The sequence below is a fragment of the Podarcis melisellensis genome (assembly GCF_964234715.1).
Source record: "Podarcis melisellensis genome assembly, chromosome: 1".
Taxonomy (NCBI): Eukaryota; Metazoa; Chordata; class Lepidosauria; order Squamata; family Lacertidae; genus Podarcis; species Podarcis melisellensis.
The window spans coordinates 47,993,656-48,019,348 of NC_138528.1; the positions used below are offsets into that span (position 1 = coordinate 47,993,656).

General features: G+C 40.5%; 1 protein-coding gene and 1 long non-coding RNA gene across 5 annotated transcripts in view; one reads left to right on the forward strand and one right to left on the reverse strand.

The window, feature by feature from the left end:
* PALS1 (protein associated with LIN7 1, MAGUK p55 family member) overlaps nt 1-18,524 on the reverse strand; it is a 51,595-nt gene extending 33,071 nt beyond the window's left edge. The window contains exons 1-3 of one of the 4 annotated variants that reach the window (XM_081901260.1): nt 18,248-18,524; nt 4,247-4,312; nt 3,601-3,816 (exon numbers count right to left, since the gene is read on the reverse strand). The gene's annotated coding sequence lies outside the window, so the exon portion shown is untranslated. The remainder of the gene's footprint in view (nt 1-3,600; nt 3,817-4,246; nt 4,313-18,247) is intronic. The other 3 variants (XM_081901261.1, XM_081901259.1, XM_081901262.1) reach the window with 3 other exon arrangements.
* Nucleotides 18,525-18,666: 142 nt separating this feature from the next.
* LOC309364822 overlaps nt 18,667-25,693 on the forward strand; it is a 62,211-nt gene continuing 55,184 nt past the window's right edge. Inside the window, exons 1-2 of the long non-coding RNA XR_014165885.1 lie at nt 18,667-18,914; nt 21,033-21,100. This is a non-coding gene — a long non-coding RNA (uncharacterized lncRNA). The remainder of the gene's footprint in view (nt 18,915-21,032; nt 21,101-25,693) is intronic.

Below are 25,693 nucleotides of genomic sequence, written 5' to 3' on the forward strand. Positions count from 1 at the left end.
TTTATTGGTTAGTTTTTCTAATAAGGCTTTTTTCCATACTATTTGATACCATTGGTCTAGGCTTACTTCTGACAGGTCTCTCCAGTGTCTGGCTATGACGCTTCTGGCTGCTGAGAGAAGATGGGTTATGAGCTCTTTATAATGTGAGTGGGCATTATCTTGGAAGATGTTCACTACGGCCAGTTCTGGGGTGTGTTCTAATACCTGTTTAGTTATTTTGCATATTTCTTGTAGGACTGCTGTCCAGAAGGATTTGATTTTAAGGCATTCCGACCGCATGTGGAGGTTCTGAAGATTTAATTTACAGGAAGTTTGTTACTCTAATTTTATCACATAGATTTTCCCATCAGTAAGAGTCCTTGCTTTAGGAATCACTGACAGCTTGCTTATTTCACTCCTATGAGTTTTCAAGGCTCACAGTCTTCCCTCACCTAAGACAGCAATCCTAACCCCTGATCTGCCTGCTGGTGCGAGCTACTAACTCCACCACAATAAAGGAACCCTGCCATGTCCAATGAAAGTTTGGAATAGTGCATGCTACCACCAGCAATGTTCCCACTGGTGGCAATGACTAATGGAGTTAATGCAGCAAAAAGTGTCAGGAACAACTGCCTTCTCCTCCACACCTTTTACCAAGGCTGGTAGAAGGAGTTGGACTTTAGATGCAGTTGTGGATCTGCCACCCTGTCCTATTCTGCTGTAGTCCTTTAGATTGTTGTGTTACCTAGCTTCAGGTTAACTGTGCCTCTGTTGCAAACCGGTACTTTTGCAGACCACCATTATCAGTTTCTGACCTCTCTCATTTGCCTTTGTTACTCAGAATAATAACAGTTCAGTTAAAACAACCATGACTAAAAATGTTTTTGGTTTCATTATGCCCATCTGCAAAGCTAATAGTTTAGAAAATGATTATTCTGCACTGGCTTCAAACTGGGAGGATTCCTTTCCACTTTAGTTCACAATCCACAGTTGGCATATCTCATTTTGAATATTGTGGTTTATGCAATAAACATAAAGGACACAGGCTTCAAATTATGTGACATACAGAAGGTGTACTTTTTAAAAACTTTATTGCTGAATGGTCTGAGTGATCATCATTTAATTAGTACATGATGGCTGTTAAGGAAAGACTGACCATGACAAAGTTTCAAACTTAGTAAAACAAGTTTCTGTTTACACTGTTTAATTCCCTTTACTCCCATCTACTTAAAATAAATGATAGAATCTGGAGGAGTACATTGGCCTTGGTCTTAGTAATTAGCAATAAAGAAAACATGCTATGTTTAACTGTATACTACAAGCTGAATGATTAAAAGTGTAAAACTACAAAATCTGAAGAATCATAAATAACCAGGACTATATTGATTTGCAAGTGCATTCTTTAAGCAAGATTCCTTGTGGATTGACAGGAGAGAGAAAGTTGGTGGGCGAGAAAAACACACTAACCGTCAGGGACACTGGCCTCAGGAACAGTAGAAGTCATTCCAGCTACTAGGTTTTACAAGCTCAAATATGTGTAAGTAAATGTCTAGCTCATAAAGGGTAAGCAAGCAGAAGTAAGTCACCAAGCTATTTTGTCTATAGAGTATGAATGTACAAGAGAAACTGGGAGATATTTCATGATTTTGCTATGAAAAAAGCCAGAAAAATAAAGATTTTAATTAAAATGGTCTATTTATAAATCACATTGATTCATTAGAATAAAAAATGAAAAACATAAGGATAAATTTAAATTAAATATAAATAATTAGGATCAATTTAAAAGTTATAAAAACTCCATTTGTGTTATGCCAGAGTTAGGCAACCTGTGACTTTCCAGATAATGTTGGTCTCCAGTAATCATCAGCACAGCTTAATAGCCCAGGATTTCTTTCTCTCTCTCTCTCTCTCTCTCTCTCTCTCTCTCTCTCTCTCACACACACACACACACACACACACACACACACCACCCTTCATCCAAAATTCACAGGGCAGTTCATGACATAAAAATACAAAAAAACCAGAAATTATCTAACTTAATCTTATCTAATCAAACCAAGCTCCCTCTTTTCACAAACACATCTAAAAGGCCACAGAATTTTCATCAGGCAAAAGGCCTGGTTATAGAGAAAGGCTTTGCCTGGCACCAAAAGATATGTAATGAAAGCGCTAGGCAAGCCTCCCTAAGGCGAGCATTCCACAACTAGGGAGCCAGTGCAGAAAAGGCCTGTTGCCACCCTCTGGATCTCTAGTGGAGGACGGACATGAAGAGCCTCTGATGATGATTGCAGGGTCTGGGTTGCTTCATTTGGGGAGAGGTGGTCCTTGAGGTATTGCAGACCTGAGCTGTTTAAGGCTTTATAGGTCAAAACCAGCGCTTTGCCCTGGGCCTGGAAACTAATTAGCAGTGTAGTTGGGCCAGGATTGGTGAGCAGCCTGGCCACCAGATTCTGCACCAGCTGAAGTTTCTAAACCATCTACAAAGGCTTACCAGAGCACAGACCACAGAAATTAGGTTATCCCTTTCCAGATAGAGGCACAGCTAGGCCACCAGCCGAAGCTGATGGAAGGCACTCTGCACCACTGAGGCCACCTGAGATTCAAGTGACAGCAAAGGATGCAGGAGTATCCCCAAGCTACATACCCACTGCTGCAGAGGGAGCAAAACCCCATCAAGAGCAGGGAACCTTCCATCCATCCTGTCTAGAGAACTGCCCACTAACAGAGCTTCATTCGTATCTGGATTAAGCTTGTTTATTGGCTCTCATCCAGTCCATTACCAAGGCAAGACCAAGGTGTTTCATGTTGTAAGGGCCAAGGCCTTTTCAGTACTGGCCCCGATCTGGTGGAATGCTCTGTCACAAGAGACTAGGGCCCTGCGGGACTTGACATCTTTCCGTAGGACCTGCAAGACAGAGCTGTTCCGCCTGGCCTTTGGTTTGGACTCAGTCAGACCCTTATGTTTCCCACAGGGAAATAAGTACTACTCAGAATTGTTTTAAAGATTTTCTTGCACATCGAATCTGAGCATATTGATTTCAACGGTACAGCAGAGCAAGATGTCTTCAAATACAAACAAGTTCAAAGGTCATTATAGATGTGCAGTTAATTAATTTAATTAAACAAGTAATACCACAATACAGTTTCTGTAAAACGAAAGAGAGCATTATTTTTAATCAAATTTAGAATTTGTTGGAAAGAGTTGGAGAACAACACTAAGAGTCTCAAATCAACTCCTTGCTTGTCAGTCTCACCAATTTAGCAGGACTTAAATCTGTGACTGAAGAATGTTGATTAATCACACCAGTGCACCAATCTTCATAGCCTGATTGTTGCACTAGCTAAGAACAACATTTAGTTCAAAGTCACTTCATAATTTCTAGTAAACATCTAAAATATGTAGATGGTGGGAAATGACCACACTAACAGAAGATTTTAATTTTTGTATTTATATTGGAAGCATTTTATTTCTAGCTACTGCAGTCTTTGAAGCACATATAAAAAGATGCCAACATTGAGTAGATAGATCCTGAAAAAGATGCCAATCAATATTGAGTAGATATATACTGAAATAATGGAACATGATTTAATTCCCTTCATTTCCTCTCTCATGTCTCCCACCTTTGGGCAGCAGCTGGAACTCCTCATTTATACCAGATTAGCATTCCATTGGCACTCTCAGGAGCTGACTGTTTGTTTCCATAGCAACAGCTCTGCCAGCTAGCCTGCAACTTGTGCAAAGAAAAAACTTAAATCATGAAATCGCAACCAACCATTCCTCTGTCTTCTCAGATTCTTTTCTACTGAAGTCAGGTAACAGTGATTAGCAACCTAAGCCTGTTAAACAGAAAATTAGATGATTACTCATATGCAAAGCTGTACTACATCTTCCTACTAGCTGTATCAAGCTCAGTTGGCAGATGGCTAAAGCTTCCTAGTAAGTAGAAGTAATGATGTCAAAACCTCTAAAGAACAGCACGTAAACTATTTGCTCTATTTATGTCAGTTATCTGAGACCACTTAATACTGACAGGTGAAAATTCACTTTATGTGATAGGCAAAAATAATAATAATTCTAGATTTAATTTAAAAGTGTAAACTATCAGGTTCACTTATACTAATGCTGTGTGCACTTTAGAAAACCTTGAAGAGTGGACTGCTTAACAGTTCAGCTGATTTACTGGTCTTCCAACCACCATGAAAAGATATCCCCACTATTCATTTCCTGTGAAGCTTATTCACAAAGGGGGGGAAAGAGTCTACCCACCTACAAAGTAGTTCTAGTTTCTCCAACCAATCAATAATACAACCTGGAGGATTAGACATCAGTCTCCTGGCACAGGTAAAATGACAATTTCAATGCCACCTCTTAGAAAATGCAACTAAGTGTTATAGGTCTCACTTACAAATATTGTGAAACCCATTTTGATTGGCTCCAAAGCAGTGTTAGAAACTCAGATATATAAGCTAGGTGCCAAACCAGAGTTACAGTTGTCAAAATAGAATGCCTAGTTGCCATTTTGGGGCCAGTCGGTTCAAAAGTGGTATTTTTCAATATGACTTTTTGGTTCCTGAAATTCATTCTGATTGTGCAGATAAAATGTAATGAATAGAATTCTACAGGATGTGTTGCTAGTGTGTGAAAACAGTCAAGATCCAAGCATCCCCAGGCATGCACCTCCAGAAGGTGGAGACGTCAGGCACCATCCTGGAACCTAGGCATCTTCACTCGGTTGCAAGTGCCGATAGCCAGGTACAAAATGCACATGGCGAATTTTAAACACTGTTCCAAACAACAACACACAGTGATTCATGAACACAGTGGCTTTTCATACCCCATTTCTTGGTACAGCCTTTCATGTCCTCCAAAAATCCACTTGATGATCAAAGGGCTACCAAGAGTGGTTACAGTATGGGACACCAGGGATGGGGGAGAATTGATAACTTCTTTATGAACAAATGCAAGAGACACTTCAGATCCAAACCTTCTTCCAACACAGTTCAACATCATGGTTAACTGCTCCTTAGCTCCTGGCAATTGCTTCTCTGAAACCCACCCCCCTTCAGAATAAAAATTTGCTTGTGTCACACAGAATTTTTTATTGGTAAGAAATGCATTGGAAAACAAAAAGAAACAACTCGTAGCAGTGCTAAAACACATAGAACACAACTACTTTGTAATATGACCATGAGAAAGTATAAAAGAACCAGCTACATAAGAACATGAATCATTCTCAAAATATAATTATAAACAAGCCTCTCACATATGTACCTTAAGTATTATACAAACTCAGTGAGAGGTGGGAGCTTGCTTTTGCTGGGTAATCTCATTTATATTAGGTCTAATGTGAGATAAACACTCTCATCTCCTCAACACCACAAAGAAGCCTTTCTCTTTTCTGATCTTTCATAATTGTCAGAGTTGAAAATCCCTATACACAATATGTCGTGGAGAACTGTAGAATAATAGCCCATGCTCTTGAAGAGAGGCATGGATACTGTTTCTGATCATAGATTTTTTTAAATAAAAAAATAAATACTAACTATACTGTACTGAAATGTTTAAAAGCTTCTTTGATTGTCCTTGAATATTCCTACCACACTTGCTATCCTCTCCTGCCACACCTGTGTGGTGCACCACACCCCTTAAGAACCACTGTCTTGGGGGGGGGGGATGAGTGAGTGCTACTCTGTTACTCTTGCTTGACTTTTGCTGCAGCTTTCAATAGCATGAACCAGGGAATCCTCCTGGATTACCTCTGCAAGTTGGGGACACAGTATAGGAGGTCCCACTACTTCTGTGATCATTTCCAGAGAGTAAGCATTGGAGAGTCCCATGGACTGCAAGAAGATCAAACCTATCCATTCTTAAGGAAATCAACTCTGAGTGCTCACTGGAAGGACAGATCGTGAAGCTGAGGCTCCAGTTACTTTGGCCACCTCATGAGAAGAGAAGACTCCCTGGAAAAGACCCTGATGTTGGGAAAGATCACAAGGAGAAGGAGACGACAGAGGACAAGACGGTTGGATTGTGTTCTTGAAGCTACCAGCATGAGTATGACCAAACTGCGGGAAGAAGTGGAAGACAGAAGTGCCTGGAGTCCATGGGGTCACGAAGAGTCGGACATGACTAAACAACTAAACAACAACGCACTGGATGACTGCCTTTCAGCTCCTTCGCAATTTTGTTGTAGGATGCTGCAGTGCCCCTTCCCCAAATGCTATTTAACTTCTAGATGAAGCAGCTGGGTGCAGTAATTAGGTGATCTGGGTCACAGACACAGAGTCATCAGTATGCTGATGACACACATCTCTATTTCTCTGTAACATCTGAATCATGTATTACTGCACAAGTCCTTGGCCAGTACCTGGACTTAAGAGGTGGGCTGGAGTGGTGAATAAAAAAAACCCTCACTCCTAGTAAGATCAAAGTCCTATGTGTGAATAGTTCCTAGGTCTGATCAACTGCATGTTCAGGATGGAGTTGAACTACATCTGAAGAAGCAGGCTGTTAGGCTAAGAGTACTTCTCGATTGCTGATGGTGGAGGCCAAGTGTCTTCAGTGGCTAGGAGTGCTTTCTACTAGCTTTGGCCGATATGCCACAAATGGCTACAGTGATATATGCAGTGCAATCTCAAGATTGGATTATTGCAATGCACTCTTATGTGTGTTAACTCTTGACTAGAAGTTGCAGTTAGTGCAAAATGCAGCAGCCAGATTGTGACAATTTTGTTGAAACAACTGCATGGGCGTTGGGGCAACTATATGCTGCTGGGCCAGGTTTAAGGCATTTTATTTTATAAAGGTTCCCCACCCTGTTGAAGGTTAAATTATATACTGAGACTACAATCATATGTAAGATTTTCCTATATAATTCTCAAATGCCTCATGGCTATCACAGCCCAGAAGTGCATTAAATCTGAGCCATTGGAGCACCTGATGGACCTTGAGAACACAGCCTCCTCCTCAGTTTGTAATCTGTAAAATGGAAGTAATGGGGTAATTCACAGGACTATTTGTTAGAGGCATGGGAAAGGTTATGGAATGAAGGAATAAAATTTACTGCCTGTAGAGCATTAAAAGAAAATACTATGAAAATGATGTATAGGTGGTATTTAACACCAACTAAACTTGCTAAAATAAATAAGACAAAAGAGAAGAAATGTTGGAAATGTAAAGAAAAGGAAGGGAATTTCTATCATATGTGGTGGACATGTAGTAAAGGAAAGGTTTTCTGGGAAATGATAAATAATGAGTTAAAGAAAATGTACAAAAGTATATTTGTCAAAAAACCAGAAGCATTCTTATTGGGTATAGTAGCTGAAGAAATTCCAAAGAAAGACCAAAAACTGTTTAGATATGCAACAACGGCAGCGAGGACTTTGCTAGACCCAAAATGGAAGCAAAAGGAATTACCAATGATTGAAGAGTGGCAGACGAAGATGATGGAAAACACAGAGCTGGCGAAGCTGACCAGGAAAATCCGAAACCAACGTGATCAAACTTTCCAAAAAGACTGGGGTAAATTTATACAATATTTGAAGAACAACTGCAACCAATTAACAACCCTAGCAGGACTGACTTAAGAAGACTTGTAAAATTTTCAATTTATACCTTAAGAGACGGACACGACTAAACAACAACAACAAATTTAAAAATGGGGCAATAGTAATGGATGAAATGTAAACAAATGTTATGACATAGAAATGAATTATGGTAACCATGAGGCGGGAAGGAGGGAAGTTGATTAGCTCATATGAGCAAATAATAGTGTGAAAAAATAATATTATATTTAAATGATATAAAATGGAAAATTAATAAAGTATTATAAAAATAATAATTCACAGGACTATTCTTAGGATAAATGAAATAGGAATTATGAACCACTTTTCAACTCAAGAGACTAATACAATTGTTAAGAGGATCAAAAAGCAATTTATAACCTGGGACATTCCTGAATATTTTAGGGTTTTACAAGAAAGAGACCATCAATCAGTTGATGATGTCAGCTTGGAACAGTAGGATTCGGCTACTCCCGTTTCAGGCAGGAGTGGTTATTGTTAGTCATCACTTTAGTTTCATTCCATTCATTTTACACTTACTAGAACTTTGAGAGCGCAATCACATCAGATTTCGCAAGCTTCAGAGACAACTATTTCTCTCATGACATACCACATTTTTCAGTGCACTAGATGAAGCAGAATTCTCTTTATAACATGGGAGTTTCCAGTGCCGTCATTGCTTCAACTGCACATGGGAAGCCAGTTTTGACATACCTACCAGAATGATACATAGCTATGTCATTTATGTTTACCATTTGGCTGGAATTAAGATAAGACTTCTAAGTGTGGTTTTAGGAATGCTGCATTATCAGCTGAAGAGAAGGTTAAACTGAGAAATGAAAAACACAGCCTTTTCTTACTTTTTAAGTCTATCGTTTAGTTCAGTGGAAGTTTTAGGTCTTAGCACAGCCAGTAAAGGCAATTAGAGGCATTTGTTAAGAAGTAGGAGATTCAGTGAAGTCTATCTGACTTCAGAAAAATAAGCAGTTCTGTGTTTCTCTTTGTGATCTTTCTAGAATCATATATGTATTACCTTACCTACGAAAAGGTATATGAACCTATCAGTTAAGGATTTCAGCAAGGTCAGCCAAAACCTGAACTCACCAAAGACACTCCCAAGCAGAGAAGGAACAGATGTTTTTGAAGTTATGTTTGAACTCTGCAGTCCAGCATGGCTGAAAGGATGAGGCCCCACTTGCATTACCCAGTTCAGAGCTGGCAAGGAAAGGCGGGCCTTGTTCCCACAATGAGCTGGAAAGAGTACTAGGCAACTCTAAAGTTCAATGTAACATCAAAGAGAAGATCTGGCCCAAGAGGGAACAAGACCTTCTGAGGCCAGCATGGCAAAGACAAACTGCTCACTAGCTCTGAGTTGAGCAGAAGGAAGGAAACTCTTTCCCATGGGCCTAGCACAACATCAGAGTGAGTCCTTGCCCTACTCAGGAACTTGAGAAGGGTGAGGTTTTCTTGGTCTAATGGCAACTGCAACATACTCAAATGACATATTTTCAGAATTGGAAACTTTTCTGTAATGAAAATTACACCTAACATTTTCTGTTATTTTTTTTTCTAAAAATGCATTGTTTAATGATATCAGTAGTATAATGAATAGATATACCACCAGACAAACTGATCAACACCAAAGTATTAATTAATTAAATTTTATGATGTATCCCCAGGAAACATTTCTCTCTTTGACAGCATTCTTATAAAACATCTCTCTCCCTAACCTGTCCCCCTTTCTCTCTTACACACACACACACACACAACCCCCCAACCCAAAATCAAGCTCAGAATTCACATGTGACCTAAGTGAAAGTTAAAATTTTGTTGAAGTAGATTAGTGGAACATATAATGCACACCTCATGGGGTGTATCAGTTTTAGCCTGTTAATAGTCCTTCGTAACTTTTTCTTTAAATTTAGATAGCATAAAATAAGTGAATGTCTGTTGTTGAATCCTCATGTATTAGAATTTACCCTAATAAATAAGATCCTAGAGACCCTACATGCAGTGTTCTTAAATTAGGCTCCTCAGTCCAATAAGACGTCACAAGACCTATGATATATTAACTGGAAAAGTATGTCCACTGCACCAAGTCTAACTTAGAATCGTAGAGCTGGAAGGGACCCCAAAGGTCTCATCTAGTCCAACCTCTAGTCCTGTAATGTAGGAATCTCAACTAAAGCACCCCTGACAGATGGTCATCCAAGTTGCTATCATGTGAACAACAAAACCAGCCACAATGTTCCCAAGGAGCTTGGTTTGGGTGCCTGTATAAGCCACAACTTGGGAAGCCACACAGGGAGCCTCATGTGGCACTGGATGTGAGATAGAAGCCATGACACCCAATAGCACAAACTGACTGTAGTTGATTGCTGCACAGGTTTAGAGGGTATCCTGCATGACAACAGCCTTTACTTGTGGCATGAATGCTTTGATTGAATTGGAAAGCAACATATACCAATGCATTGCTGTTTTCCCCAACCTGAAGGGCTCTAATTCCCATCAGTCCAAGTAAGCATGGCTAATGATGAGGGATGATGGAAGATGATGGAAGGCTGAGGTACAGGATCTTTCTTGTTCACTCCAGTGTGACACTTTTTCCAGTATGTGGAAAGACCCAGCTTCAAAGCAGTGTACCGTCTGATTGACAATTGCAAGTCCCCTCTTTAATTCATATGAAGAACCAATCATGCAGGCTGAAAAAAAATGCATGATCTGCCACTAAAGATGTACCTTGCATTTTGAGAAAATTATCAGGGCAACACAGAGATTGAATTGGTTGCACCCAATACATATAACAGAAGAACTGTCAAGCTAAAATATTATCCTTCAGATTCAATGTAGCAAGCAGACACATGAGCCTCCCACAGAATACATCTGATAAAGCAGGACCTATTGGTAAATTTCTAAATGTTTTGTAGCCAACTTGAATTGTATTCAAAGTAGTGCTAAGAAAGATGGCCTGTTAGCACAAGGATTTCCACTTGTGCAGCAAAACTTCACTTTCTCCTTCCTCTGTGTGCCCCATGTGTTCTAGGGGTTCCCCACACACTCTGGAGCAAATTTGAGGAAGGTGCAGAAGGAAAACGGGGGGGGGGGGGGAGAGTTCTGTTGCACATGAGAGTCCTTGCACAGAGAGGACCCATTAGTTGGATACTGCTCCAGGTGTCTACAATCAAAGTACAGTGGTACCTAGGGTTACATACGCTTCAGGTTACGGATGCTTCAGGTTACAGACTCTGCTAACCCAGAAATAGTACCTCGGGTTAAGAGCTTTGCTTCAGGATGAGAAGAGAAATCACGCAGCGGTGGTGCGGCAGCAGCGGGAGGCCCCATTAGTTAAAGTGGTGCTTCATGTTAAGAACGGACCTCCGGAACGAATTAAGTTTGTAACCAGAGGTACCACTGTAGTTCCTGAAAGCATGAATTCTGCTCATCCCTGCCCCTATGTTCCATTGTAGAATGCTTTCTTTGCCCATGAATATGAAATACATTTGTTAAAAATGACACCCTATTCTGTGCAATATAAATTCAAAGCAGCCAATACAATTTAATATCTAATTAAACTGAAATCCAATAAAGGGTATAGCAAATAGCAAAATATCAGCAACATAAATCTTAAAAGGACCTAATTAAAATATGCCCACTGAAATAAAACTGGCTTAAATGTGCACTTTAAAAGCAGGCAGTGAAGGAGCCAGAAACCTGCCTAGGAAGACGCTTTCATAATTTGGACATTGCAATAAAAAGTCCTGTCTCTTCATCCCCAAATAAACAAACCATCAGTGGAAAACCACAAGGACTTAGAAAGCAGAGCCAAGTTCTTCAGCAGGTTCAGGCTGGAGGAGAATAATTCCTCTGAACCTCAGCCCAACACAGGCAGCTTACGTTTCTGAAGACCAAAGTGGGCATTTTGAAATTGAGGTTGGCAAAAGTGATGTCCAGAGATGTTGGTACATAACTGGCATTGCATTATCAGTCCTACTAGCCCCAGACAACAAGCCTGGCACAGCATTCTGGATCAAATGTAGTTTGAAGTCTGTCCTCAAAGGCAGTCTCACGAGGTGCAGTATATCCAAACGAACAGGAACCGGCCTGGGAATGAATGACCATGTCCAGATCTAACTTTAGGAATGCAAACAGCTGGAATTCCAGTTAAAATTGATAAAAGGCACTCCTGTTAACTGCTGTTACCTGCACGTTCAGAAATGCAGAGGGATCCAAACTGCAAATTGATTGACGGTGCAATGTGGGGCTTTATAAAATACATTTCAAAATGTTGATTGGATTCAGAATCTGTGTCAGAGTCATGCTCATAACCCTTCATTCCAAATTGGAATTGCAGTTCCCTTCCAAATTTGAATTACAGTATTTATAGGCTCCCTGCAAATTCTTCACTACACCTCAGGTCCCCAAAAGTTGGGCTTGTCATGAATATCTGCTAAAAACTGATGGGATGCCTCCTGCCACAGGGTAGAGGGTGTGAGGCAACAAGGTGTGCCTGCCTTGTGAGCGCTCAGCTAACTGAAGAACCACAGCATGGTAAGAAATTCACAAGATAAGCTTTAACAAGTCAATATACCAGAGTCCAGTTAAGTAGTCACATACATCAACAACTAATTACACTGATAGGCAATAACTTAAACTAGCAAATAATGTACATGCAAGTTTACTTCCCTACAAAATGTTTAACCAGACTGACACCAGTCAGTTAAGTACAGAGTTTGACCAGCAAGATTTATTTAAAATATTTGTGTTCCAGATTTAAGGTTCAATGTGGCTCCTACTATATGTTTTATAAATAATCAAGAAATTCAGTTGTCAGTAGCAAACATTATTACTAAAGACCAGCCCTCCATTATATAACAAAATAAGAGGGGAAAAGTGGATCTTACAGCTTCTCCAATAAGGGAGGAACTAGTAAGAAAAGTTCTGTTCCTAGTTGTTGAGAACTTCATCTAATGTATTGGTGTTAAATGAAGAAGGTCTTATCAGAGGATGTGGAGATTCATAAATGGAGGGGTAATCTCTATTGATTCCAGTTGGACCCGAAAGCTAACATTTCAGCAAGTTTTTAATGCTTCATTTTTTACTATGTTTTTATATGCTGCAAACTGCCCGGAGTGGCTGGGGATATCCAGCCAGATGGGCAGGGTATAAATAATAAAATTATTAAAATTATTGTTTTTACTTTTCATTGTTTCTGCTGAGGCTGCTGGACAACTGCACTGCACTTGTCAGAGTCCTCCGTGTGCCAGTAGTGGTTTAGTCATGTTGGCTACATGACCCGGAAAGCTGTCTGTGGAGAAACACGGGCTCCCTCGGCCTGAGATCAGTGTTGCACCCCATAGTCGCCTTTGACTGGACTTAACCGTCCAGGGGTCCTTTACCTTTTACCTTTACTAATTTACTTCAACTGGTAACTGGGAATGGGTGCTTAGAGTTGGTGGTAAGACAGCAGCAAGATCTGTAAGTTGCCCCTTTCTTTGAATTTTGTGATGCAAGTATTCCCTGGTCAGTGTTAAGTTGCCAGATGACAGATTTGGAACCATAAAATATTAATCTTTTGGTGAGAGGTCACCATCTATCTGCTTTCGGTGTGCTGTCTCGCTACTAAATGCATTGCCATTGCTGTTTTGGTGCTTAGAGTTGGTGGCAAGACAGCAACAAGATCTGCAAGTTGCCCCTTTCTTTGAATTTTGATAATGCATTCACTAGCAATACAGCAAACCTAAAAAGGGGAGGTGATCAAGCAGACACAGGTAGTAACAGATGCTTCAAATGCAGCAGCTATCAGTCAGGGTCATCCAACACACTGAGCATGCACCAGGTTCAGAATCACACTCGTATTTCAACCAGGTGGTTGAGACTGAACTACTGCAGTATATACAACAGAGATATAAATGCCTAAGGAACAGTTAGCAGGACACTGAGAGAAGATGGCTAAGTTTCACCTTGACCAAGACACATGGAATTGCTGTCCGCTACAGTAATAAAGGGACAAGGGTGGCGCTGTGGGTTAAACCACAGAGCCTAGGACTTGCCGATCAGAAGGTCGGCGGTTTGAATCCCCACAACGGGGTGAGCTCCCGTTGCTCGGTCCCTGCTCCTGCCAACCTAGCAGTTCAAAACGTGCAAGTAGATAAATAGGTACTGCTCTGGCGGGAAGGTAAACAGCATTTCTGTGTGCTGCTCTGGTTTGCCAGAAGTGGCTTAGTCATGCTGGCCACATGACCCAGAAGCTGTACACCTGCTCCCTCAGCCAATAAAGGGAGATGAGCGCCGCAACCCCAGAGTCGGTCACGACTGGACCTAATAGTCAGGAGTCCCTTTACCTTTACAGCAATAAAGTTGTATCTCATCATATGTGTTTTACTGGATGAGAATGACTTCCATTGACAAATAAATGGTGGTGGGTATGAAAACTGGATAAAACTGTTAGATCTAATTGCATCTTGTGTACTAAATGAACCATCACAATGGCTTTAATGAGCAAAGTAAGTGATTGTTCCTCTTCAAGTTTGGAATATTTTCCTTGGCACAGCAGCATGCTTCAGACTGAACCGATGCTCTGTTCCAGCTCCTTACTTCTCATTCTATAATCAGATAGTTTTACTGATGTATTAGAAGCCTTTTTTGGCTTATAAGTGCTTATATTTATTATAGTGATATTGCCAGTTTTCAATTCCAAATCAAACTGAGGAATTAATCCATCACTATTTCACCATGTCTTGTAGATTCATTTCAGACTATAACTGCTATTGCTATCAGTATTACACTGTTGTCTGTGGAATGGATACATACAAAAAAGTAATAATGGTGTTAAAACATGGAATAAGTGGCTCAGCTTAAACTCACTTGTGTGCAATCCAAGCAAAGTTAAGTACTTTTAAGTCTCACTGATTTTAGTGGGAGAGATTTAAGCACATATTTAATTCTCCTGTTGAAATTAATGGGACAAAGTACTTCGTTTCAGCTGGAGTGTGTTCTTAGTGTTTACAAAGTTCAGCAATCAAAAGGAAAGCCACATATTTCAAAAGCATCTGCTTACCTCTCTGAAGTTTCACCCAGGTAAGATACTTAATAGTCACTATAAAATTGCTCTAATCCAGAAATTTAAGCATATTCAGGCAATGATTCACAGTAAAAATAATCAGAAACAGATTTTGTATTTGTAATAACTAGCAAGTGGTATTAAGTTCACATTAATTTATTTAAAACTGTTATAGCACATCTACATGAATTGATTTCTAAGCATACCATTACGTTTGCAAGGCTCCAACTCTTAAATTCATGATGAAGTTTATTTCCTATATGATCTGTGCTTCTTTAATTATCCAAGACTTGTTTTTCATTTCAAACATTTTTTTAACTATTTTACATCCAGGGCTGACCTGTAGATTCAATTTGTTGTGAACTTTGATGAAAAAAATATTGAACACAATTCTGCCTTTCTTCTTGTTGCCTTTAAAGTTTTAAAGGGAAGCTTAAATTCATACTTCTATAGTATGGATTTTTTGAGACAATGGTGATAGATTAATTACACACCTTAATAAAAATTCCTTTAGCCAATGCCCACCTGTTTAGATAGTCACACAATGAAGTACACCTTCCCCAAATATTTGCATAAAGAAAGCAGATTCTGAGGGACAGGCAATACAAATATGCCATATTAGTGATAATCTATACCTACAACCACTGAAAGGAATATAAATAGAATAAGAATATAAAAATTAAATTGTGACGCGATCAAAGGTTAATTGAAAATAAACAAAAAATGATGCCAAGTTTCTGTTTAGGCCCACTTTGGCTGGCTAGGGCTAAGCCAGAAGATAGGCAGGTTTTAATTTTAATCTTTTATAAATATTGTAACACACTGGGCCCACAGGATGGAGCATACTAGAAATTTGAACCAGATTGACTTGTTGCTAGCTGGTGCCCTTTTAAGCTTTAAATGACAGGATAGAATAGGTTGATTCAATGGCCAAAGCAGATCCTTAATACTACTAGCTCAAGAATGACTTATCGACCACCCAGCAGGAGAAAAAAGCCTAGCTGATCACGTCTTAGCTCATTAACTCTAAAGGTCTCACTTAATTCTACTGTTGCTAACCAAGAAACCAAATTTAGAATTCATCTTCTAGCCTCAAAAAAGTTATCTCACCACTATGGAAAAAGATTAAAAGGAAAACCACTTATTTCCCCCCAGAATTAACAGTTTCTTCCAAGGTTGATTCCTACCATAGGTCTTATATTTTGAGCATGAACAATCTTTATTTACCATTAAAAGCAAGCTACCCACACCTACACCATCCTATTACCCAGCCTAGAGAAGTCTAACAGCAATTCAGAAAGACATAAGCAAAACAACTGTTTTGCATTTATGTATCTTCAATATTTAACAGCTGCCTTTCCACTCATTGCTACTTAAGGCGAATAAACATTAAAAATACAATATAAATAACACACCAATAAAACCACCACTCTAATACAACACAAACCATGTATGTATATGACCTATTAAGCATTTTAAGTCACTGACATCAATTAGATTTATGTGCTGATGTCTGTCCCACTGCAAACAATGCAACTTAGAAGTGCTTAACTTTGACCAGCGGAATATAGGAAATAGCCTTATATTGTGCTAGTCTATTGGTCTATCTTGCTGGCAACAACTCATCAGAGTTTCAGCCCTATTTGGAGGCACCAGCAGCTAAATCTAGGACCTTTACATGGAACACACATGCCCTAACATTAAGGTAGTTCCCCTTTGGTTGGCTTGTGGCTGAACTCTGCCCCGTAACTTTAAGTGACATTAGCCGAGCAATATGTTAGCAATGATAGAATCATGTTTTCAGGTCACCTGCTTCAAATAAGAACTCTTAAGTGATCAGTGCCCGTTGAAAACCTTTCTCTTCCACAAGCCTTCTGAGTATGTACATCTACAGCCTGCATAGTGAAACAGTTATCAGTGTTCTTGTTTAAGTGCAAGTGATTATAGTATTATTTATGCTTAACTGGATTTTTATGCTTTATTGTTGTTTACATTGTTACCCACTCAGATCATTTATGATGAAGGGCAGGAAATAAATTCAACAAATGGTTTGCAATCTTTTTAAAAACAAACAAACACGTTGACTAGCAAGCCTTTTTTAACAGTGTTTACTGCAGAAAATGTTTCTAGGGGCAACACTACTGTTGCTTTCTTCAGTTCAAACTACTGTATTTGAACAAGATTATTTTGCATTTGATAACCAGACACTGCATATTATTTAAGAATATACTATAGCCTTTAAGTGGTTTTTTATTTTTAATTAAAAAGAAAGTGATCTCATATAATCCTCACCTGCATTTACATTTGAGAATACAACTTCCTCTGTAGAACAGGAAGTGAGAAATCTGAAGCTCACCGGCTCCAAAATTTGTGGAACTCTTTCCGTGTTCCTTTTATACTAAGGTTCAACTACTTAATTCAACTTAGCATTTTCAAATTGAATTGTCAACATATGTTGTCATCCCAACTGGGGCAATCAATACAGCACCACAGAAATGGCATATTTCAGATATTTATTTTCCCCCTTTTCTAAAATCCTACAAAAGTTTTCTGAAATATTGGCTGAAAAAACACAAAATATATCACTTAATGTTCAGCAAAAGCAAAAACATCTCTTCTCTTTTCTACTTTTGCTGGGCAATATGCTAATATACATTGCCATATGTCCTATATACAGTTCCAACTTTCTTTCAAGATTGACCAAAACAAAGAAATTGTGATGGGTGGGGTGCAGACTCAGAGCTTGGCGTTTTAATACTTATTACAGTCCCGAGATACATTCACGGAGACAAGACAGCTTTATCTGCAAAATACTTCAAAAACCCCACTTTCTCGATCAGAGGTTCCAAATGGTATCGCAACATTAACCCACCCAGCACGTAATTCGGAATAGATAGCGTGTTGCCGGTACACAAGGTAATCCTTCCTGCAAACGCCCTCCATGCCGGCAGAGACTAATGGCTTTACAAGGCCAACTCCCCAAACATGGGACTTCCAGCAGGTTGCGAAAAGGGGGCCGGATTAAGCACAGGACACACCGAAATAGAACGTGTGTGAGCCAACAATGGAAATAGCTGCACCTAAAGGAAACCCAAAAGACAGGGATGGCAAAAGGGGTCCTTTGAGGAAGCAGCCCAAGACGCGGGTTACACACAAACTGCAAATACCTGAGGATTAACGCAAAAGAGCGTAAAAGGGGGAGGGGGGAGAGAATAAATGTCAACAAACAAGACTGCCTCTTCAGTTTCTACTCAGGCACGTACACAGAGAGAGACAGGAGATATAAACAGGCAGGAAGAGAAAGCACGGAGGAAAGGCGGGGGTGGGAAAGGTCTCGAGAAGTAACCAGCCAGACACGGAGACAAAAGTTCACACACACACGCAGAGGGGAGGGGGAAGGAGGAAGAGGCTGAGGAAGACAACATGTAAGAGGAGCAGCGCCACCTCCTCCCCGGCACACTCCCCCCAACCAGACGCCTCAGCAAAGGGGTCTCGGCTCCCACAAGAGCCCAAACGCACACACGGGAGAAGGGCTGGGCGACTAACTTTGGGGGCCAACTTCCAACGCGCCTCCCCCCGCCCGCCTCTCTCTCTCGGAGACCTGTTGAGCGGCTTCAGGGCTAAGTCAGAAAAAGGGCGTCTCACCTTCGCGTTCCTACTGAAAGCAGCACCGGACGGGGCTCAGCCTAAACAGAGAGGAGGAGGAGGCGCGCGCCCGGCAGCTCCGCTTCTTCACTTGAGGCCCCTCAGAATAAGAGACGCGGGCCGGAGACAAGCAGCGAGACACAGCCTCCCAATTCACCCCGCGCGCAGCCGCCCAGGGAGGAAGGCAGAGCCCAGCACCACAACTTCGGCCGCCGCCGCCGCCCCGCCTCCTGTGCCAGATCCCCAGCAACGAAACCGACTTCCCACGCTGCGCGCATGTGCGCACCAGTTTCTCTCTCTCTCTCTCTCCTCCCCCCCCCCCCATCTCGCCTCTCTCTCTCCCTCTCCCGCCCCATCCTAAAGCCCCTCCTCGCGAGGGTAGGGGCGAGCTCCTGGAAACGTGCGCCTGCCCTCTGCTGCCGAGTGTTCTCCAGACGTCACGGTAGCTGAGCGCGAGCGAGTTTCTTCTCGCGCTCCCTCACGCGCAGCTACCTCGCGCGAATTCCTCCCCCTCAGCTCCGCGTCTCCTGATCACCTCCAACCGCAGTTTGCCAGAACCGTCGAAAATGCTTTTGACCGTGTGAGGCGGGTGGTCGTGAGAACTCTTGAGGGGAAGGAAGGCGGGGTTGGCGCTGCCCCTGCCCACTCCGCTTATAACATCCTCTCTGTAGGTTAGAAATGGAGCAGGTGAAGTTTCTCAACCCTGGGTTAAGTTTCTCTCACGCGTTTACGTGGCGGGCCGCGTTCAGATGATTATAAGCCATTTTGTGAATAATAAGCATCCCTTTAGTTAATTGATTAAGTTAAATATAAATGCAAGGTAACTTATAATTAACAAAAGGTGTTAGCTCATTTGTAAAAAGCCAAAGACCACATGTTGGCCTTTTTATGTAACAAAACCCACTTGACGGTACTACATAAAACAATTTACACAAAGCAACTCCAAAATAATAATAAATAATAATTATAATTATTTATTATTTATTCCCCAGCCACTCTGGGCGGCTCCCAATCAAGTGTTAAAAACAATACAGTGGTACCTCAGGTTAAGTACTTAATTCGTTCCGGAGGTCTGTTCTTAACCTGAAACTGTTCTTAACCTGAAGCACCACTTGAGCTAATGGGGCCTCCTGCTGCCACCGTGCCGCCAAAGCCCGATTTCTGTCTTATCCTGAAGCAAAGTTCTTAACCTGAAGCACTATTTCTGGATTAGGGGAGTGTGTAACCTGAAGCGTATGTAACCTGAGGTACCACTGTACAGCATTAAATATTAAAAACTTCCCTAAATAAAACGTTTCATTTATCAAATATGATAAAAAACAGATTAAAAACATTTCAAAAGCTAATTAAAATCAACAGTACGCTAAAAATTATAAGATATCAATCAAATCAAAAGTTAAGAATGGAGTGGAAGTATTTTGAAGATTGTATGTCAAAATATTCTAAAAATGACGTGCTAATAGGCTTAGAATAAAAAATGTAAGCAGTAACAAAACCAATAAAGAAAGAAGGAAAAATCAGAATTTAACAGAAATAATTTATTATAGAATGCAAGGGAGAAAAGGTAGAAAGAAATATAAAGAAGTCGAATTGCTGTGGAGGGAAGTAGAGGGTGGGTGGTGGGTTTTATAATTAAGTGTATAATTATGCAGCTGTTGTAATTTAGATACTATATTTTATGTGAGGGAATCATTGGGAATTTTAGTTATGTATATATGTTAAGTTTCAATAAAGATCTTGGGGGGGGGACTACCCTCAGACTATTCAAGGGGAACCGCCCCCCGCCCCCCAATACGCTAAAAACAGACTAAAACACATGTAAGTTCTATATGTCTGAATAGGCCTGCCTAAACAAAAATATTTTAAGCAGGTATCAAAAAGTATAATAAAGGTGCCTGTCTGATACTGATAGGGAGTTCCAAAGTCTTGGTGCTTTTCCTTTGAGAATTTCTCTCACAATAATAAGCATGCACCAGAGCCAAACAGCAGTTAAAATACATTTGTGCCATCTTCTCACTAGCCCATGAACAAAATTTGCCCTTAACACTTCCTTCTCACTTTATGTTGCATAAACCCACTCCACTAACATAAGAGTGTCGGCTGGGGGCGGCAAGCAGATACACCTGGCCTTTGTCACCTGAAATGTATATTTTAATATCGCAGGGTAATTTACAATACAAAAACACAGCAGGAAAGTGAAGAGGGGATTGTGAATCAACTAAAAGGAAAGTGGGAACCAGTAGATTCCCCCTGAAGAATGGGCTGTTTGGCTGCACATTTGATTACACTTGGAAATAAAGTCCCCTGCAAATATTCCCGAATAAATTGATTATAAGGACTATTCTGCACCCCCTTGGAGCTGAATTGGCCCTGTATTCCTTCCGAATGCTTAAGCCGGGAAGCAGAGTGATCGTGCCTGTTACGAAAAGGTCCAAAGTTAATACAGTGGTACCTCAGGTTAAGAACTTAATTCGTTCTGGAGGTCCATTCTTAACCTGAAACTGTTCTTAACCTGAAGCACCACTTTAGCTAATGGGGCCTCCCGCTGCTGCCGCACCGCCGGAGCACGATTTCTGTTCTCATCCTGAAGCAAAGTTCTTAACCCGAGGTACTATTTCTGGGTTAGCTGAGTCTGTAACCTGAGGCGTATCTAACCCGAGGTACCACTGTAATAACATCTGCCTCTTCCTGAGTGCTGTCCCTTTGAGGTGTACCTCCTCTCAGAGAATTGCATCAGGCATCAGTCCAGATTTCTTTTAAAACTAAGCTACATTCTTATTTCCAGAAGTAACATCCCCATGTGAAATGCTCATCTATTAATACTTGGAGATAATACTCAAAACATAACTATTGGTAAGTAACCTCTATTTCTTTCTTGAAATAAAGCAATAGAAAAAGTAACCTGAACTGAAATATTTGAACTTTGGACTTTTTCTGGAAATAATACAATAAAACAATGAGATTTATCTGATGCAATCTCTAATTTCATATTGGAGTATACCCTGGGGGTGGTTAGAAAGTAAATTATTGTGCACAGCAGAAGCACTGGCAAAATTCTAGTACACCACCTAATATGTATTGAGCGCTGGAATTCTTGCAAAGAACTTTGGACTAGGTGACTTTAATGTAGGAAGGCATTTTTATGTTCTTAAGCAAGACTGCAGTGCAAGTTCTTAGATAATTAAGACATAACTTAAGAGATGCCAAGTATGCACTCTTGCTTTGCATATTTAACAGGTAGTGGTGTTCTTTGAGAATCATAGGTTGAATAGAAAGGGTAAACAATGCAGAGCTGAAATATTTGGAAACTTGTTAGACTAAAAATTATATAAAAATGAAACAGAAAGGTAGCAAAATAAGTACCCAAATAGTGTCTTATCTTACAACCAGTTAATAGTTCAGCAATCCAAAGTGACTTTTATATTGCTATTTTTAGTGCTGCTATTTTTGGATACTAACCTGTTGAATATTTATGTTACTCTGTGATGTCTTAGGGTATTTAGTAAAAGCAGATCAGGTGTCAGTTGCATGTTTTATATTACATTTTAAAGCAATTTCTACTATCAGGCTGGAAAGTTTCCTCCTCTAGGGGGAAAACACAATTAAGGAAAACATTTGGTTTTTAAGATCCTTCAGATATGTAACTCAAAAGTTTATATGTGCAAATAAATAAATAGGAATGTGGAATTGTAAAAAAAAACAAAAACCCCTGGGCCACGATGTCACACTTTAGGATGTGTGGACATAATTTTACTGTTAATGTGGAATTCCTTTTAAGATGCAGTATGGTGTTGTACAAGGCCATAATCAGTAACAATATTCAAATGGATGAGCTCAGTTGAATATTTGTTTGATGCTACTGTTGCCGGTCCCATTGTCCAATAAACAAGTCCCTCTTCAGCTTTATAATCAGTTTCTCTCTTTGAAAGTAGGAACAGCTATGAAGGCAGCAGAACATATGGTTCTGAGCATACCCGTTGCCCCACTGAAGCATATTATTGCACACCATCTCAATTTCAGAGCAGTACAAATTACTGTACTGGAGTTCTAGGCATTCAATGGGGGTTTCTGTTTCCTTTTGGAAATGAGGCACAGTGGAGACTTGTATTTATAATATGTGGCTTATTTACACATATATACAACCTGTACCTGTGATGGAGGGGTTCACAACATCATCACCCCAAAAGGGTCTTGCTTATTTCTTAGTCATAGCCTTGGATTCAAACAGAAATCAAACATTATGTTCTGACCCTCCCCTCAGCTTTTCAGCTTGCTGCTTTCCTTCTAAGTGAAGTTATTGCTTCCTAACATCTCTGTTCTAAACTCTGGCTTTATTTGTTGAGGGAGAGGGGCCCACACATTTGCTGTCTCACACTGAGCCCTCAATCCTTTGTTCTCCTAATGGCCCAGGCAATTACCTTATCAGGAAGCTAGCCTGGCTTATTTTTTAAACACCTGCTGGACCTTGGGTTCAGTAGGCTTGATTAGATTTCAACACATATTGGATCTGGGGATTAAAAGGGTCCAGCACCCACAAATTTGTAATAATATTATTTGCACAGCTCCATTTTCAGTTACCTTTTTATTGGTAAGAATTCTCAGAAGATAACCATGTTAGTTTGCTATGGCAAAAACAACAATGAAGAGCCATGTGGTACAGTAAGTCAAGTCCCAAGCAAGGTGGAGAGTTTAAAGGTTTTTCCATACCATGTATGCTTGGGATTACCCAGTGTGAAAAACTCCTTTAAGTCGTTGCTTTGCTTGCCGAGCAAGGCTTGCTCACAACACTGGCTTTGGGATACTCTCACCAGATTTTGCGGTACAATCAGAGTTCCCTTGAGATCTTGTGTGAGCATCCCTAGCCCTCTAGAGCCAACATTGTGAGTGGGCTTTGCCTCTCAAGCAAGGCTGAGAGCTTAAAACCCCTTTTTGTACAGAGTAACCCAAGTTGACCTGGGACTCGTCTCCACATTTTAAAAATGAGTTTAAAAATGATTATGATAATCCTATAGCCATATGACATTCTTCTAAAATGTCAATACAGTGGTACCTCAGTTTTCGAACTTAATCTGTTCCTGAAGTCTGTTCTTAAACCAAATCCGTTCTTAAACTGAGGCGCACTTTCCCTAATGAGGCCTCCCGCCGCCGGTGCCCTCCCACCGTTCAGCTTCTGCTCGTAGACCAAGGTAAAGTTCACAAACTGGAACACTACTTCCAGTTTTGTGGGGTTTGTAAACCGAATAGTTCGTAAACAGGACTGTCCGTAAACCGAGGTACTACTGTAATGCGTTATTGAAACGTGACACCAGAGGGTGCTGCAGAACCCACTCCCCATCAAATAAGAGGGAGCCAGGGATGTTCTTGTGAGGACTTGTGGGATAATCCAAGTTCTTGTGAGCTCTCAAGAGCTAGTGCTGTGAGTGGGCCTTCCCCATCAATCAAGGCTGAGAGCTTAAAAGCTTTTTTATGCTGGGTAACCCAGACCCACCTCAAAAGAGCTTCTAAGTTCTTGGCCTTGCCTGCAGAGAAAGCCCTGTTTAGTGCACAGGCTTTGGGAGTGCTGGGGATGCTGTCTCTCACTCCTCCGCACCTGCTAGCCATGGGGGCACTCAGAGGATTTGGAATACCGTATATGCAACTTACACACATATGCATAACTTTTGGAATCAAACCCCCATGTAAGATGAGGGATTATTGTACTTTAAAGACTGGAAAATTTATCATAGCACAAGCTTTCATAGACTACTTCTTTAGATGCATGAAACATCATCCTAAGTTGAAGGCATGGATATGTATATAGAAGGATATTGGTTTAAATAGATGTAAATGAAAAGATGAAGTACAGAAGTTAGCATAATATGAAATGCAAAAATGCAAACTGTGACAATTATTGTGAAGCTGAAATATATGTAAAATAACTACAAAAACTTTTCACAAATCTTGTGTTGATAACAATTTTTTTTGGCACACGTAAGCTAATAAATACATATAGTGAGAGAAATGATATAATGATTCCAGACACAGGTGATAGAATTTAACTTTATGATAAATTTTAATTCAGTAGTTACATATTGGGGAGTTACTTTGAATTTCCTGTGTTCACAATTGGCTACTTTAAGGTCAGTTGCTGATTTTCTTTGGGGCCTGTCAGCTTTGGACCACATTTCATGAATGCTTATGCCATTATAGATCTGCTGGAGTTAAAGGTACAACAAAACTTACTGTACAAACTTTTTCAATTTATCATTAAATAAACAAGGCAATGTTCAATGCTCACATGTTTTATAATTCTCTTAATTATGACAAAATAAGAATAATATCTGTACAAAAACTTAGTTGATAGACTACAGGACAAAGTGTTTGATAATGTTGCCCTCCAGAGGAGGAATGAGATACCACAGGAAGAAAAGTGGGAAGAGGAAACAATTTCCAGGCATTCTCTAATGGCAATCATGGTATTTCACAAATAATGAAGTAAGTAGTGGAGAGAGTCTATTCTTTCTAATGGGCCTATACTCAGTCCAATTGTTAATAATTTATTTGGCACTTTTGCAGTCCTGTCCTGTTAATGTTTACTCAGAAATGGTCTGCATTGGGGCTCAGGATCTTCACAAACTTGGTGGAGTTTCAGGCCTGATGAACATAGCAGCTCATGCCCTGTAGGTCCTACTCCATGAAATCAGTTACCAAGACTAAAAGTGTCTGCCTCCCCACAACCATCTATGTCTCCTCCTCTCCAGGGCTTCTTGCAGGCAATCAGAGATCATGTGCAGCCTGTCTTTGCTCTTCCTGTTTGATACATTTCCTGGTTCTGGGAGTCAGGGGGTAGAGGAGCTTGTCACAGCAGGAGAGGGGACACCTGTGACTCTTCACTAGCTTGATTCATCTCTGCCTCTCGACTTCCCCCCTCCCACTCACCTACTTCAGCTTCTGACCCTGATTCTTGACTTCTCTCTGCCACAGGCTTTCCCCACTCTCTAAGTCTTGCTACCCCTTTGGCTTCCAACACTTCCTCTTCCCAGTCTTCTCCCTCTTCTCCACTCATCATTGTCCCACCACCACTCCCCGGGCTCTGAGCCTTCTTCCGTTGGTGGTTCCCCAGCTGGGGATTCATCTGTGTCCAACCAGTCAATGACAAGTGGATAGACATCTTTCTATGTCTGCCTATATACATAAAAATGTAAAGCTGTCATCACTCTGCAGTTTGCAGTCTTCCACAGTATGTTCACATAATGTGTTACACTCCTAATACCGTGTGTTGTCTTTAATACACAGTTCCAGAATCAGTGAAGTGGTTTAGAACAGGTATTTTATTTAACAAGCAAACACCCATGTAGGAACAGTATTCACCAACTGATCTTAACCTTCTCTAATAGAAGAAGCTAAGTGACAGGCTTGATCCAAGTGACAGGCTTCCTCCCAAAAGTGGAAATGTGTTGACTCATT